This window comes from Canis lupus, chromosome 33 (assembly GCF_048164855.1).
Source record: "Canis lupus baileyi chromosome 33, mCanLup2.hap1, whole genome shotgun sequence".
NCBI lineage: Eukaryota > Metazoa > Chordata > Mammalia > Carnivora > Canidae > Canis > Canis lupus.
Genome location: NC_132870.1, coordinates 23,732,219 through 23,749,548, shown reverse-complemented (window position 1 = coordinate 23,749,548; position 17,330 = coordinate 23,732,219). Strand labels below are relative to the sequence as shown.

Below are 17,330 nucleotides of genomic sequence, written 5' to 3'. Positions count from 1 at the left end.
CTCGATGTGGGGGTCCTTCTCACAACCCTGAGAACATGACCTGAACTGAAATCAAGAGTTGGTACTTAACCAACCGAGCCACCCAGGCACCCCTAAACATCTTTCAATAAGTGAATGATTAAGTAAATTATGGCATATCTATACAATGGGTTGCTCTGTAGCCCTAAAAAATAAGGCTAATAAGCATACACTGACCAGGAAATATGTTTATGATATATTATTTAGGCGAGAGGCCTAATATGTGGTGTACACAGAGATAGGTGTATGGCACATGCGCAGGGAGAGAAGTACCCAACAGAAGTTCTCAGGGGTTGGAGCCTGCAAGCCTGTTAGTTAAGGAGGAACTTTTCATTTCCTTCTTTCTTTCTTTCTTTCTTTCTTTCTTTCTTTCTTTCTTTCTTTCTTTCTTTCTTTCTTTCTCTTTCTTTCTTTCTTTCTTTCTTTCTTTCTCTTTCTTTTTCATCTTTCTTTCTTTCAAAATATTTTATTTATTTATTTGACAGAGAGAGAGTATTAGCAGGGGGAGCAATGGAGTGGGGAGGGAGAAGCATGCTCCTGCTAAGCAGAGAGCCCCTATGCGGGGCTCCATCCCAGAAACCCAGGATCATGACCTTAGCCCAGGCTTAAGGCAGAGGCTTAATGGAACCATCCAAGCTCCCCCATTTCTTTAGGTTAAAAAGAAACTTGCATTTCTTTTAGTAGCCATGTAAGTTTCTTTAACCTTTTTTCTTGTAAAATATAATATATAAATAAAAGTGCATAAACCTTGAAGTAGAGATTGCTGAGATCCCAAGCCAGCATTAGTGAGACTGCCACTTTGATCAAGAAACACAAGATTGCCAGTACCCCAAAGGCGAACCCCAGAGGGAGTACACTCCTGCTTCCTACTTTCCTCCTACTTCCTGCTCATCTCTGTTCCTGATATAAAAACTATCCCAACTTTTATGGTTACCACATTCTTGCTTTTCTTTAAAGTTTACTACCAAAGCATGTATTTTCACACACTGAGGTATAGTCCTGTCTATTTGCGAACCTCGAACAGATAGAATAATCCAATATGAATTTCGTTGTGCTGACTTCTTTTTGTTCCATATGTCTATCAAATTGATCCGAATCGCAGGGTGTTGAGTCTGTGTTATCACCACTGCCCCTGCCTTATGTATGTATGTATGTATGTATGTATATGTATTTAGGTGAAAATATTTAAGTTCTCCTCCCTTAGCAAATTTCAAGTATTTAATACATATAATATGGTTAAATGTATAATTAAGTGTAGTCACAAGGTTGTATATTAGATCCTCAGATCTTACTTATCCTATAACTGAAAGGAAGCAGTTTATTTTTATTTTGTATCCTATATATGAATGCATGGATTCGTTTTCCCGTCCTTCTATTAACGCCTTTTGGTTTATTTTCAGTTGCGGGCTGTCATGAGTAACACTGCTATGCATCCTTGTACGTAGTGCGTGGTGCTCTCATGCATGCATTTCTGCGGAGCACACTTCTAGCTGCAGACTTGCTGAGTTCCAGGGCTGTGTGCTTTCAGATTAAGCAGATGACAAAACGTCTGACTCCCACCAGTGGTAGAGTCCCTTTTGCTTCATAGTCTTTTCAACATGTGGTATTGTCATTTAAACTTTTTTCCAAGATGTGTTTAATGGCAGCGTAGGGACATTGTTTTACAGTTTTAGTTTTTATTTCCATCATTTTCTGTGAGGCCATTTTTTTGGCTATTTGAATGACCCTCTGGTTCAAACTGCCTATTCATACTCAAGGCCATTTTTTCCCCCCATTGGATTGTTTGACTTTCTCTTTGGATTTTTGCAAGTTTTGGGGTTTTTTTAAAATGTAAATTCAAGATGTGTGTCTTCTCTTGGCTCTATGTTTTGCGAATACTTTTTTTCATTCTGGACTTTGCTTTTTTTTTACTCTGTTAGCAGTGACATTTGACAAAGAACTTTAATATGGTCAGATTTATCAGTGTTTCCTGTGCAGTTCAAGCTTTTTGTGTCCTGTTGAAGAAGTCTTGCCCCACTTTAAGGATATAAAGATATTCTCTTTTATTACTTTTTAGAAAATTCCCTGTCTTTTGTCCTTTACATTCGGCTTAATAATCTACCTGCAATTGATTTTTGAGTTTAGTATGAGGTAAGGATCTAGTTTCATTTTTGCCCCTATAGACATCCATATAGCTATCTAATTGTTTCAGCACAATTTTTGGAAAAAAATGTTGTTTCTCCACTGCTCTGCAGGGCCATATATGCAGTAAATCACATGTTCATCTCTGTATGAACTTATTTCTAGAGTTTCTATTATATTCCTTTGGGTTATTTCTATTTTTATGGTAGTCCTTACTGTCTTAATCACTGTATGTTTATAACAACTATGTGGAGAATGTGGAGTGCATTCTCCAACCCATTTATTTTTCTTTAAGAATGTCTTGGTTAGGGGGATCCCGGGGTGGCTTAATGATTTAGCGCCTGCCTTTGGCCCGGGGCCTGGAGCCCCCGGGATCCAGTCCCGTGTCCGGCTCCCTGCATGGAGCCTGCTTCTCCCTCTGCCTGTGTCTCTGCCTCTCTCTCTCTCTCTCTCTGTGTTTCCCATGAATAAATAGATAAAGGAAAATCTTAAAAAAAAGAAAAAAAGAATGTCTTAGTTAAACTTAGCCCTTTCCATTTGTACCTTTTCATATATATTTTAGTACTGGCTTGTCAAGTACCACTTATACATAAACACAACATTTGGATTTCTATTGTTATTAGGATTATATTGGATTATATCAAATCTGTAGGTCAAACCGGGGAGATTTGACATCTTTATGACATCCAGCATTTAATTGATACCCATGGTATATTTTCTCATGTGTTGCAATCTTCTTTGATTTCTCCTTTATTGAGTTCTTCTTTGATTTCATTCAATAATAATTTATAGTTTTCTGCACTGAGTGCTTCTACGTGTTTTGTTAGATTTATGACATTAATGCATATACCGTCTGCAGTGGATGTCATGGTACACCCTCAGCTCCTCCCTCTGGAACTGGAGCACTTGCTTCCTTTTCTGCTGAGAGCATAGAAGTTCATGGTGCTCAGCTGAATCTCCTTGAAACTTTCCCTACATTCCACGATTGTGTGACATAAGAGATTAAAAGCCTGGCAGTCCCCCAAATAAAATTGTAGCTGTTTCTCTCTGTGTTAGTTATCTATTGCTGTGTAACAAGTAAGCCCCAAACATAGTGTTTTAAAAGAACATTTATGTTCTCACAGTTTCTGTGGATCAACAAAGGCTTAGGTGGGTCCTCTGGCTTTCAGACTCTCACAAGTCTGCTCTCATTTAATTCTCATCTGGGAAAGATCCACTTGAGGCTTACTCACAGATTACTGGCAAGATTCATATGTTGCTGGCCCAAGGCCACTTTCAATTCCTTGTCACGTGAGCCTCTCCATAGGGCAACTTGCAAAAAGACAGCTGGCTTTGTCTGAGTAAAGAGAAAGAGAGTGCCCGCCAGAGAGAGCCTGCTAGCAAGACAGAAACCCCCATCTTTTGGTGACCGATCTTGGAAGTGATTACCCATAGTTTTACTCTAGAAGCAGGTCACTTGGCTCAATCCATGCTCAAGGGGAGGGATTACACAGTGCAAGGATTCCAGGAGGCAGAAATTGTTGGGCATCATTTCAGAAGCCTCTTAACACACTATCCATTTCTACTTTTTGGAAAATTGTGTATAAGATTTGTGTTATTTCTTCCTATGTATTTCAAGTTATCTAGGACAAGAGAAGTTAATTTTAATGTTTTTAAATTGTTGGATGATTTGGATTCAACATCTTTAATAGTTAAAGGAATATTACATTTTTTTCTTTTGATAGTGTTAGTAAGTTCTTTTTTCAAGAAACTTGACCTATGTGCATGTTTAAATTTATTATCTATAACCTATTAATTTTTCTCTTATATTTCTTTTCCTTCCCTTCATTAGGCATGAGATTTTTTGAAAAGTCAGGTTTATAGACACAAAAGTTATATAAGGCAAAACTACAATTTTAAATGCAATGTTTGATGTGTTTTGATGAATGAATACATTCATATAGTCACTATAATTAAGATGTAAAACATTTCTATCTTACCTAAAAGATGCTTGTGTCAGAGATTGTGGTCAATCCCTTCTCCAGTCCTTTAGTCTCCAATAACTATTTATTGATCTAATTTCTGTCCCCATGACTCTGCATTTTCCTGAATGTCATATACATGGAATCATATAGTATGTAGCTTTTGTCTCTGGTTTCCCTCATTTACCGTAAAGCTTTCAAGATTCATCCATATTGTTGTATGTATCAATAATTAGTTCTTTTTCATTGCTGAGTAGTATTGCTTTGTATGGATATATCACAATGTTTTTATCCTTAACTGATGGACATTTGTTTTTTTGTCAGTTCTGGGCTATTATGAATAGAGCCACTATAAACATTAGCACCTAGGTCATTTGTTGGCATGTTCTTTTAGTAATCTTAGGTAAATACCCATAAATTGAATTTGCACATCATGCAGTAAGGGTAAGTTCAGTTCCATAAGAAAATGCCAAACTGTTTTCCAAAAACAATACCATTTGTAATCCCACCAGCAGTGTATGAGAATTCCAGTTGCTCTGCGGTCTTGGTATCACTTGATATTGTCATTAAAAATTTTTTTTCTTACCAATCTAGTAGATGTGGATTATTTATCTCATTGTAGTTTTAATTTGCATTTCCAAGTGACTAAGAACCCTTTACAGCTAAGTCCCCAGAAGAGAGAGTTGCACCTGGTCAGTGCCACTAGGGTCCTCTGTTCTACCAGCTAGCAATGCCATGAGACATAAGCCACAGAGCCCCCTGGAGGATCAGATAGGACCTCAGGTGTCTAGCAGGGTGTTGAGAAGGCTCGCTGAGCTGGGATAGTGGAGGCATGGATAACACCATTACACCTACATTATTTTATTTAATTCTCCAACAACATTAGTATTTCCTTTTCACAGATGGGGAAGTTGAGGTTCATCAACTTTGTATAATTTGCCCAGACCCACAGAGCTGGTAAGCAGAGGCACCAGAGTTTAAGCTCAGGTTTTTGTGGTTCCAAAGCTCATACTTGAAATGACTCTAAAATTTACAACTGATAAATATCCCCTCAGGGTTCTTTTCTCCAGACTGAATAACATCTTTTTTTAAAGCCTTATTTTTCAAAAACTTTCATCAAATTCAAGGATTTACTGTGTCTTTTTTTTCTCCTTATATCACTCTGGGTTTCTACACTACAGTGTTGAATAATTAAATCCATATTTGCTCCTTCGGTGACAATTACTGTCACCATCATGTCAAGCTATTCTGATTGGGCCTATTGACTCTGAGTAAATGGAACATGGGACTGTTGGCCAGGGTTAGCACAGGCTGTTATAATGGAGCTTAATGTACCCGGAGGGTTCATGGATGGATAAGCTGCACCTAAGCAAGCCAGCTACACTTTATGGCAAGAGGTACTGAACATGTTTATTCCAATAATGCACAGGCTGTAATAATTTAACATTTAGCACTCATGAGTTGCTGTTTGACCTTTTATGTTCTAAAGAACGTGATTCAATTTAGAGGGTTGCTGTTATAGGTGCTCAATTCATACTATTGTAAGTTAATAGTTGTGGTCGGTAATGGGGCTATGGTCACTGCCCATTACAATTTATCTCTGAGTTTTGAGTTATATAAAAATATGGGGATTCTTTACTGCTCCCTTTCTCTTTCATACCACAAGTAATTAGCCTTACTACTTTTAGCAAAAGTTAAATAGTCATGTTTTATGGTACCTGTTGAGGTATTTTGCTATACTTTGACAATGTGTCCAGAATGAATCACTTTTAATGAGCTTTATTTAATCACACAGAGACAATATCTTCGGGGGAAAAGTAAGAGATAGTTTGTAACATAAGCATGTTTTGGCACATATTATTGGTGGCAGATGAAGTTGCATTTACTGAATTTTAAACTGGAGGGCTTATTATGCAAATGCTAAACTGGGTAGGACAGAGAAATTTGAACATAATTCTGATTATTTGGTTAGCTCTTACAGTATAGAGGGCAAAGCTGGGAATATAAATGGAACGGAGTAGCATTTAAAATTTTTAGTATGCTATTCTTTTTTGCCTTCCAAAAGACCTCCGACCTAATTTGTATGGGCATCTAACTACCTGGTGGCTGGGAGTGGGTAGGGGGCAGAGATTATAATTTATTAGGGAAGGAATACCAGGAAGAGACCAAGAAAATGTTCAGCTTTTACTTTTTTAAAAAAAGATTTAATTTTTTTATTCATGAGAAACAGGGAGAGACATACGCAGAGGGAGAAGCAAGCTCCCTGCAGGGAGCCCATGCGGGACTCGATCCCAGGACTCCAGTATCACAACCTGAGCCGAAGGCAGATGCTCAACCACTGAGCCACCCAGGTGCCCCAATGTTTAGCCTTTATTATTCTATAATACAATTATGTAGCAGGATCACAGTGCTAGCCTTCTGCCTGGAGAGACTTTTCTAGTTTTCCTGATTTCCTTCTTTAGTAGACTCGCAATCAAGGATGGAGGATTCAGCTTCCGGAGCTCCCCTGTAATAGAGCAGAGATGTAACAGCCTGCCATTAAAGATTGCCTGGAGTTCTGAAGAAGATGTCACTAAAGAAGGAAAAAACACTTTATTTCTATCCCAAGAAATAAGCATTACCTTATTGAATACCTCCTAGCTTTTGCCTGCTATCAGTATTTATATGTATATAGATACGTATTAACTCATTGAGTCCTCACAAGGACACTATGAGGTAAATTCTTATATTTCACAGTTCTGGGACTGGGGCACAGAGCCAGTGAACAACTCTTGGGAGATCACATGTCTAATGAGTAGCAGAGCAGCACTGGGCTGTCTTGCTCCACCAGCTCCAGAGAAGGTGGGTTAGTGAGGATAATGTGCAAGGCAAAGAGGGCAGTCAGCTTTTGTCCCTATGACCTATTTAGGACTAGGATATCACCTCTGAGCCTCATCTTGCACCACCTTCGGGCACAGCCATAGCAATGCTGCTGTACAATGTGGTCAGAAGAGGGAGATCTTACAGTGTGGCCTTCCTGAGCTGCCTCCAGTGGCCTCCAGGAGAGGCTAACCCAAGAGCGGGGGGGCCCCCGGGGTGATTTTGCACCCACCGTGGGCGCCAGGCTCAGGGACTGGAAGGAGACTGTGGCTGTCCTGCAGACATCTGTGGCCAGCAGGAGCAGAGGACAGACAGGGTTAACCAGGTTAATAGTACTCGGTGCTGACAAAGCCAGCCGACTGAAAGAGTCCTGCCATAGAATGGAACTCTGCAGCACAACAGCAGGCGAACAGCACCCAGGAGCCAGGGGTGTTGCCATGGAGACCTGTGGAAGCAGAGTACAAGCATTAAAGACTTTGACTCTTTATTTCTCCTGGAGGACTCAGAAACCTTATTCCCCACTCCCACTGCCATGCACCATGTCCTGACAGTGAGAAGTGCAGGCGAGCTGGGCTAGCTCAGGGACTAAATGATTTCTTTGCTTTTTCTTATTTTTTATTTTTAAAGATTTTATTTCTTTATTTGAGAAAGAGAAAGAGAACAAGAGAGTGCATGAACCCCATGAGGAGCAGAAGGAGAAGCAGACTCCATGCTGAGCAGGGAGCCTGATGCTGAGGCTCAATCCCAGCACCTTGGGATCATGACCTGAAGCAAAGGCAGACACTTCACCAACTGAGCCACCCAGGCACCCCCTAAATGATTCTTTTTTTTAAAAGTCTGAATATGTCCATAGGGGAAGTTAGCACTATTGGATGAAATTAAGTTATAACCTAAGTAAATCTGTTAATGAGTAGGGAGAGATCGGTAACAGAGGGCCCGAGTAAGTAGAGAACTCTAAAGAACTTGCGTTCTCTCCTTGAATCTGAGTTAAAGTGGGAATTAAATTTCATAAACCTGCTACAAAATCTGGCTAATCAGAAAAAAAGAAAAAATATATATTTTTATCAGCTGTATGGGCAAGGGGAAATGCACACATAAAACAATAAAAAAAATTAAAGGGAGGAAATGGAATTATAGAAAGAGGGCAACAAGATAATGATAGCCCTATTGATGGTAGCCAGTTATATTATAGTTTAATTTAACAAAGAAGAATTTGCGAGGCATTTAATGTCAGTGCTCCCTTGCTGTAACAGAAATTTATACAGCTGTAAAAAAAAACAAAAAACAAAAACAAATACCTAAATACTGTGAGTAGGATGGAAAAATATATAAATTATAGGGAGAGAATAATAATTTCAGTTTCAATAGGTTGTACCAAGGCCACCCACACCTTTATTTGTCAGACTGTACTGTTTTTCCTCCCCAGTGCACTTCTGGGTCTGGGCCAGAGGGTGGTGGGTGGAGGGAGAACAGTCGCCTCCACCATTCTCCATAGCACTTAACCACCTCATCTCATTCCACATTTTCCTGTCTGCACCCACTGCTCTACTTTGTTCAGGCCCTCATTTGCTCTTACTTGGGCCATTGTGAAGGCTTCACAATTGAATTTACCTCCCATAATCTCTCTTCCTTTAATCCATCCTATATGACTTTGCCAAATTCAGTTTACAGAAGCATAGTTTTATCGTGTCACTCTCCTGCAAAGTATCTACGGAAATCCCTTCAAAGAGCTCTCATTTGGTGACTGAATTGGGTAAAAACTCTTTTTACCAGCATGCAAGGGGCTTCATAGGACCATAGCAACCACTCTGCTATCAAGGTCGAAGTGTTCCTTTCCTTGGAGGTGTTACAGTCACTACAGGGCTTGTTCCTTTGCTCCTGGAAGATCTATAGTTTTGATTATTCAGTAATTCTAGGCATGCAGATAAACATACAGATGGAGAAAGAAAAAAAATTGAAGAATATAACCATGTGATCAGGTTAGGTGGAAGCAAGTGGGACCTTAGATGAAGAATCATATTAGAGAGGAGATCTCTTAGGATTCCCAGAAGAGGCCCCATCAAGACTCTAGCCCATTTGGAAGGCCACAGAAACACACAAGATCTAGTGAAATGGAAGATATGATATTCAGCCTCCACTTCTGGTAATACAAATAGGAATAGTGGGTTGTTGAGCAAATTTTTGCAAACTCACATCTCCCTACCTCTGATATCCTTGACCACCATTTTTTTTTTGTTCTATCAGAGATTGATTTCTTTCTATATCTATCTATCTATCATCTATCTATCTATCATCTATCTATCTATCTATCTATCTATCTATCTATCTATCTATCATCATCTATCTATCATCTGCTACCTGCTTTGTATCTACATATTTCTTGTCAGTTTTATTGAAGTATAATTTGTATACAATAAAATTTATCAGTACTGGTTGTGTAGTTCAATGAGTTTTCATAAAGGAACCCAACCAGGTAATTACCAGCACAATCATGACAGAGCATTTCTATCACTGCCTTCCTGCCTCTTTGCACATACTTCCTCTCTGATCTCTCTCTCCACAATCACTGATCTGCATTCGATCACTCCAGTTTTGCTTTTTATTGAATTTTATATCCATAGAATCTTATTGTATGCATTATTTGATGTTGGGTTTCTTTAACTTAATGCATTTGAGACCAGAGAACCCATTTTTATATAAATCAGTAGCATTTAGGCTGTGGAAAAAAACAAGAGTTCTCAGAAGGCAATGATTTCATTCCTAGACTTGATACTTACTATCTGTATGGATGTGGGCAAGTTAACTTTAATTTCTTTGAACATTGATCTCTTAACCATTAAAATGGAGGGGGAATATTGACTTCATCGGGTTGTTTTGAGAATGAATGTTATACATAAAAATATTTAATATATTAATAAGTAGAAAGCCAAGAGAACACTACACATCTGACACATTTTTGGCCTTCAAAAATGGTAGCTAGTATTTTAACAAAAGCTTGCTGTGCCCCAATATCTGAGCTCCCTGGGATGACCATTCGTCCCAGACTATGTGTGCTGTCCTGGCATAATAATAATTGTGCCTTCTTGGAACTCAATAGTTTCAATTTGGGAGATAAATTATATGTTAACTCTAGATTTCCCCTTCTTCCTCAGTACTGAAATTCCCAAATTTTGATTGGTATGTGGCGCACCAGAATCAAGATTAGTTTTATACCTTCCTTGGTAGCCCAGTGGTTGACTAAATTGCGGCCAATGACACATAAGTGAAACTGTCAGGAAACTTTTGGGAAGTTTTGTTTTGTTTTTCTTTTGAAAGTCATGTAGTTTACTTTCACTTCTCTATTTTGATATGATTTTGAACCTTGAGAAAGGTTGTAAGAATAGTACAAAGAATTCCTGTATATATTGTATATAGTACCCAGAATCCCACCCAAATGTTAACATTGTACCAACATTCTTTCCCTCATTCTTTTTCTCTGAGTGAGCAGACACTCATTACTGCCCATTGTTTTGCTTATAGCTCTGTAAGTGGGTATGATATGGTATCTTATTGTGTGTTTTTTTTAGATATTATTTATTCATTCATGAGAGATACAGAGAGAGGGGGAGAGAGAGAGAGAGAGAGAGAGAGAGAGAGAGAGAGGCAGAGACACAGGCAGAGGAAGAAGCAGGCTCCACTCAGGGAGCCTGACATGGGACTCGATTCCGGGTCTCCAGAATCTGGCCCTGGACCGAAGGCGGCGCTAAACCGCTGAACCACCCGGGCTGCCCTCTTACTGTGGTTTTGATTACATTTCCCTGATGGTTAATGATGTTGCTCATCTTTTCTCCTGTTTATTGACAAGATACTGTTTGTTGAATCAAAAGATTTGGATTCAAATCCCTTTCCAATTTTTAGTTATATTATTTGTCTCTAAAGAGTTGGGTTGTAAGAATTTTTTATATATTACGGATATTAGACCATTATCCTATATCTGATTTGAAAATATTTTCTCACATTTGATGGGTTGTGATTTTACTTTCTTGATAGTGTACTTTTAAACACAAAAACTTTTAATTTTAGTATCTACTTTTCTTTTTTAATTTAGATATAATTGACTTATAACATATTTCAAGTGTAAATATAATGACTTGATATTCATATATATTGTGAAATAATCATCACAATAAGTCTAATTAATATATATCACTATACATAGTTATAAAAGGTTTTTTCTTATGATAAAAACTTTTAAGATTTTATGAAAAATTTTGAGTGTTCTTATGAGTGAGGGTTATGCTTTTCTCTCTTTCTCCTTTTTTTTTTTTATCTCTGTTTACTGGAATGGTGGGAAAGCGGACACAGAGTGGCCAGAGCTAGAGTAGCCATCTTGGACAATCAGGTGAATTTGACAATGGAAATCATGCCAAGTGAGCCACAAAAAAGAAGAATTTTATTGTATTTTCCTTGAGAGAGAAATAAACTTCTATTTATTTTTAAAGGTAATATTATTCTACATTTTTTGTTTTTCACAGACAAACCTATTTCTAATTAATCTGCTAATTTATTCTCAGATCTTGAAACCCTAACTTGCATTGGGAAAAGTGCCTCAAAACTCAGTGCCACTGGAAGGTAATATCTCCTTTTGTTGCCTGTGAAATAGCAAAAGAGAAATGTCCTTTATCAGATTTCTATTTTTCAAGTAATTTATTTGCCAGTTTGTGGCAATTTTATTTATGTCTGTGGGACCCACTTGGTTGAATTAATATTCACGTAGACTCCAAATGACCTTCTGTTTTTCTTATCATGGTGTGGAGCAACACTCAGAGAAGTCATCTAATGAAGAGATTAGGATGAATAGTGAGGGTCTTCCACAAAGGAAGCTCAGAGCCTCTTTATTTGTCTTCTTTTGTTTGCACATGTGCTCTCTCTTATCTTTTAGTTAACTGACATTGGCCAAGGCTATTGTCTCTCAAACATATTACTTGCTCTTTATTCCAGTTGCCAAAGGCTGCATCATAAGAATCAATATGTTTATTTAGATATCACTGGGTCTTAGACTTTTCGAACTAGAAGGTATGTTAGCAATCATTTGGTTCAAAGACTTATTGCATATATGTTTTTGCTTTGTTTTTAGAGGGTGGGGAGGAGCAGAAGGAGAGGGAGAGAAAGCAAACTCCATGCCCGACGTAAAGCCTGATGCCAGGCTTGATCTCAGGACCCTAAGAACATGACCTGAACCAAAATCAAGAGTCAGACACTTAACTGACTGAGCTATCCAGGCACCCCACTGCATATGTGTTTTAACTATTTTCCTTCTTTTACTGTTTATTACAACCAAATATTCTTTCATCTTTGTAGTATCTAGTCAGTTTGGCCAAAGTTGACTGCAAGAAAGATTTTTTAAGTTGTCAAACTATAATTCATAAGAAGTAAAGAGTAAGCAGAAAATATAATTAAGAGCACTTAGAATGTGAAATCTTAATTCAGAAGACATTTTATCAACAGGCTCATCTGAAGTTGGTGATGAGTTAAGTATGGACTGTAATTGGGGAGGTACAGTGATTGAATACTTGGTTTCTACTTAATTATAGAGGGGACATTAATCTCCATCAAAATAAGTATTTAAGCTTCATAAAAATGCAGAGAAAGAAACTCCTTCCCAATGGTCCATGACTATTACCTTAAATATGAGTGCCTATATTCTTGCATGCGGGCAGGTTCTCACACTATAAAATGTAAACAGTATAATGAAAGGATTAGAATTGTATAACAGAGACACAATGGCTTCTTCAGCATTTAAGCATGCACAGAGAAGTATGGTCATATTCAATTTACTCATTCGTTCAAATGATGTTCATAAGGATATCGAACCCAGAATAGGACCAAATAAAGATTATTTCCTCTTCTGCTGAATGAATCATGGCTAGAATTTTAAACCGGTTTGAATTTCATAGTCAAAGAGCATGTTTTTCTGTAGTTTTGAGAGAATCCTTTAAGTAATGGCTCTTCATTGGTTTGAACTACTTCTAAGAGGTTAACCAATGAAGGTAAGGAATAAACACTCATGCATATTAACATGAAGTACTGATTCTATTGTGAGAATTTGTGTCTTTCCAAATTAGAGGGACTTTTGAAAAACATTTCTATCATCCTCATGGATTTATTTATTCTGTTTTTCAGGGTTATAATTTGTCTTTAGAAGGGGTGTGTGTGTGTGTGTGTGTGTGTGTGTCCGTGTACTTGTGCATGTACTTGTGCATATTTTGAGTTCAAAATTTCTTGATGGAGAATTAAGAGACTAAGCAATCTCACAACTTGTGCTTCTGGAAGATCTGGAAGGAGAATAGATTTAGAAGGTCCATGACTACCCTGGACCACCATTTTGCAGGATTTTGAATGCCAATGGATAAAATTTTCCATCCTACTCCCATTCTCTTGGTGTTAATCTAGACCTGTGGTTCTTAAACCTAAGCATGCATCAGAATCACCTGGAAATCTTGTTATGCCACAGGTTTCTGGGCTTCACTCCAGGTAAGTTCCTAGGTAATGTTGATGCTTCTTATTTGGGGATCACATTTTGAGAAACACTGATCAAGACTAAATAATTTAGACATTAAGAAATGACTTTATATAGAGAGAAGCCTGGATCCTAGGAAAAATAATCTCTCTTGGTAGGGGCAAATAACTTCTGAAAGATAATTGGTATTTTGTAGATATTAAATCATTTAAGCAACAGTTGATTTCTATAGTTGAGGCTTCAGAAGGATGGCACGACTTTCTGGGTCATCCAAATAAATGTACAGAAGGAGCTGTTCTTTCTTGAAGGGCAAATCTTGAGAAGAATGTTTTTGAAATGATTCTCAATTTTTATACTTGAACATAATGACAGAGGTCATGCAGTGAATTGTTCTGCTGCTGGAGACCTATACAATGATTTGATGAGCACTGTCAGATATATCCTGGTGAGATTTGTTTCAGTGGAGATCCCCAGATTTTAGTCCCAATTATTCTAACTTAATAGGTTTGGATGGGGCCAGGAGTATATATGTATATATTTTAGAGGATTCCCAAATGATTTTGATGGGAAGACCTATAAAGTACTGAACTGGTGTATATAAGCTCATTCAAATATCTGCATGAGGAGGAAATGCATTCTTTCTAAGATTACCAACTTATTGAAATAACCATAATTCAAAAACTCATGTTGAGTCAAATTTAAACCTTTTAAAACCTGGTACTCTTATAAGCAAGTTTTGGTTCCAGTTCAGCTTCCTTCCCCTCTTTTTTTTTTTCTCTTTAAAAGATTTATTTATTTATTTGAGAGAGAGAGAGAGAGAAGGAATGAAAGTGAGCAGGGGAGGGGCAGAGGAGAGAGAGAGAAAGAGAGGAGAGAATCTTTAGCAGATTCCCTGCTGAGTGTGGATTCCCCAATGCAGGGCTCAATCTCACAACCCTGACATCATGACCTGAGCTGAAACCAAGAGTAGGATGCTTAACTGACTGAGCTGCTCAGGTGCCCCACTAGTTCTGCTTTCTATAAAGTAAAACAAATCTATAAATTCTTCCTCATGACCATTTTTTTTTTTTTTTGCAGTTTTTACTACTTATTTTCTGAAGGTTACCTATTCATGATTTGGTCAAATGTTCATATAAAACATGATTTACAGACCTTCTATATCCATGTCATACTCCAATTTGTCAAAGTTCAATTTTAATTTCTATAATTCAGAATTGAAAATGTTACTCCATTTTAATTTAGAAATCTGGCCATTGGACATTTCTTAGTGCAACTTGAGATTACACTGACTTTTTTTTTTTTTAAGAACATACAACACTGTTGGATCATATAAAACTTTCAATCAGCTAATATTCCTAAACTGTGTGTGTGTGTGTGTGTGTGTATGTTTGTATACAGTTTTAAAACTGGGGCACAAGGAAGTTGATAACTCCAAAATAGAAATTGTAATTTCCTATACCTACATAGAGCTAGCAGGTGAAAGATAAATGTGTGAATTAAGCCAGTTGTAAACAATTAGGGATGGTAGAGGCTATCGCAAGATGGAGAGATCATATTTCACCTTAGAGCTTTAAAGTTAAAAAAAAAATTAAAAACATTGCCATACCAAAATTCAACACAAACTATTCCAAATTGGAACCTTACCAGTGGGCCAAATGAAGTCATTTCAGCTCCCTTCTTGGGTCAAAAAGTTGAAAGTCTTGGAATATGTTTCCATAGATCATTATGTTGTTGTTGACATTTTGAAAGAAATCTTTAGGCATAAGATATGGCCATTTTACCATATGTTCCTTGAGACCTCCAATTTTTGAAGACATGCAAATAATTTGGGTTTACTGTCCATAATCAGGATATGACCCAAGTACATCATTCCAACACTCATTTTCCCCTCAGGTATACAAGTAAGGTTGCTATACAAAACTAAGAGTACAAAAGACAGTTTCCACTATAAAGCATTTCTCCAATAGGCATCAACCTAAAGCCTAGTTGAAAATGTTTACATGTTTCCAGCACTTGCTTGCTTATATTTATTTTTATATGTATCCCCTCCCCGCCCACCAACTCATAAATTGAAATTTCTCTTAGGCAAGTGAACTGTTTGTATTACTCTGTAGTCTTCCCATAATATATCACAAGCCATTACGTTACAGTGGGCAGTTCACGTTGTTTGCTTACTGAATTCTAAATCGATTTGTGAGATCTATGATAATAGTCTTTATAGTCTCACATTTACATTAGAATAAAGGTATTCCAACTCTAGGATTTTGCTTCAGCTGTACATCTGCTTCGATCTGTTCCTTCCTGTACAATCTGTGCCTGTCACACTCAGGATGGATTACAGAAAGTTGAAAGACTTCTTCCAGGCTGCTTGTTTAGGCATTCCTAACCACACCTGTCTTCTTGCTTAATGCTACTGCTTCTCGCTTAACTGGTTGCTATTTTCAGCGTTGAATTTAGTCTTAAAAAGATTCCTGAGTAAACTGTTATTACGGCCCTAACCGTTATTAACTTTTAAACTCTCCTGACCTTCACTTGTAGCTTTAGGGTCTAAAGGTAGTTTTTGAGCTTTTTAAACTATTAAATCCTTCTACTAGGAAGGAAACCTTGTTGGGTCAGTTGTTATAGTAACCTTGGCTTTCTAAATTGTTTTTTTTTTTTTTTTTTTCTTTTACAAAGCCATTGTCTTTGGCCAAAGAAGCTTAATTCAGGAGAAATGAGACAGGAGTGTCACCAGGCAGAGGAAGCACACAGCTTATATTAGCAGAGCTGTTGATGCACTTTCTTATCTCAGTTGTGGCAGTAATTACAGCAAGACTGCCTTTGATTTAAGGCAAAACTCTAATTCAAGCCTTTCTCTTCTTTAGCCGTAGGTATCTGCAGGAGTTTATTTATGTTGGTATCTGCTGCAGGGGATTTGGGACTACATAGAGCTAGATGAAATCTGGTTTTAAAACCTTAGAACAACAAGGTGAAAACAACCTGATGATTTTGTGTATGAGAAGCCAGAAGAATAGCTCCATGCTGGGCCTTTTTATTCCACTAATCAGCATAGTAAAGGAAGCCTGATAAGTAGCTTTCCAAAGTCTCTCCTCCCTAAACTCTCTTTACACAATTAAAAAAAAGGCACAGTTGCCTCAATCACTTTTTTTTTTTCCCCTACAGTTGAGAGCAAATTGTAATAATTTGGATCTTTGGGGGAGCATCCTTTATCCTGGAGTATTAGATCATAGAGCAAAAACTAAAGAGAGGCCTGTGGGTGGTTGCCTACAAGACATCTACAATTTGTTTTGATTAAAATCGGAAAAGGGGTACCAGAATATTCATTTTTCATCATATGATTTTATCTAAGTGAGAATCTGTGATTAATGTCTCTTGAGAAAGCTGTCATGATTTTTAATGTGAATTTAAAGAACCCCAAAAGGGCAGACATTTAACTACTAGCAGCTTTAACATATAAACTGATTTGGCCAGGTTCCCTGCCCTGGTTCAGGGCTGTAGGATGAGGGGATGGGGGTGCTGGTCTGCGTTAGAGGCAACAGTGAGGGGGAAGTCACCGGTGTTTCTTGAAGCCCAGCTATGTGATCTTAGGCAAATCATGTAGCTCTATGTGTTTCAAGGTTTGGAATTATAAGATAATGGGTGTAGAGTTAGATTATACCTAATTGAAATTTCTTTATAGAGATAGTGTTACCAAATGCAGTTGCCCTACTGAAATTAAAGGTTTATTATTATGAGAGGCATTAAAGAATATTTCAGAAAACTCAGAAGATCACTGAGTCTTTACACTAACAGACAATCTGTTGCCCTTGACTGGAACAAAACTGGTTATGGTATGAGAGCGATGGCTAGTTATGATCTGAGGGTTGATTGGA

General features: G+C 37.7%; 2 long non-coding RNA genes across 12 annotated transcripts in view; one reads left to right on the top strand and one right to left on the bottom strand.

Annotated features, from left to right (window-relative positions):
- Nucleotides 1-17,330, top strand: part of LOC140623956 (uncharacterized) — a 135,072-nt gene that overhangs the window by 34,044 nt on the left and 83,698 nt on the right. For 8 of the 11 annotated variants that reach the window (XR_012023525.1, XR_012023519.1, XR_012023518.1 and 5 more), the window contains exons 6-7: nt 11,295-11,440; nt 11,513-11,570. This is a non-coding gene — a long non-coding RNA (uncharacterized lncRNA). The remainder of the gene's footprint in view (nt 1-11,294; nt 11,441-11,512; nt 11,571-17,330) is intronic. The other 3 variants (XR_012023528.1, XR_012023527.1, XR_012023521.1) reach the window with 1 other exon arrangement.
- Nucleotides 1-17,330, bottom strand: part of LOC140623958 (uncharacterized) — an 88,367-nt gene that overhangs the window by 30,130 nt on the left and 40,907 nt on the right. The gene's annotated exons all lie outside the window — the stretch shown is intronic.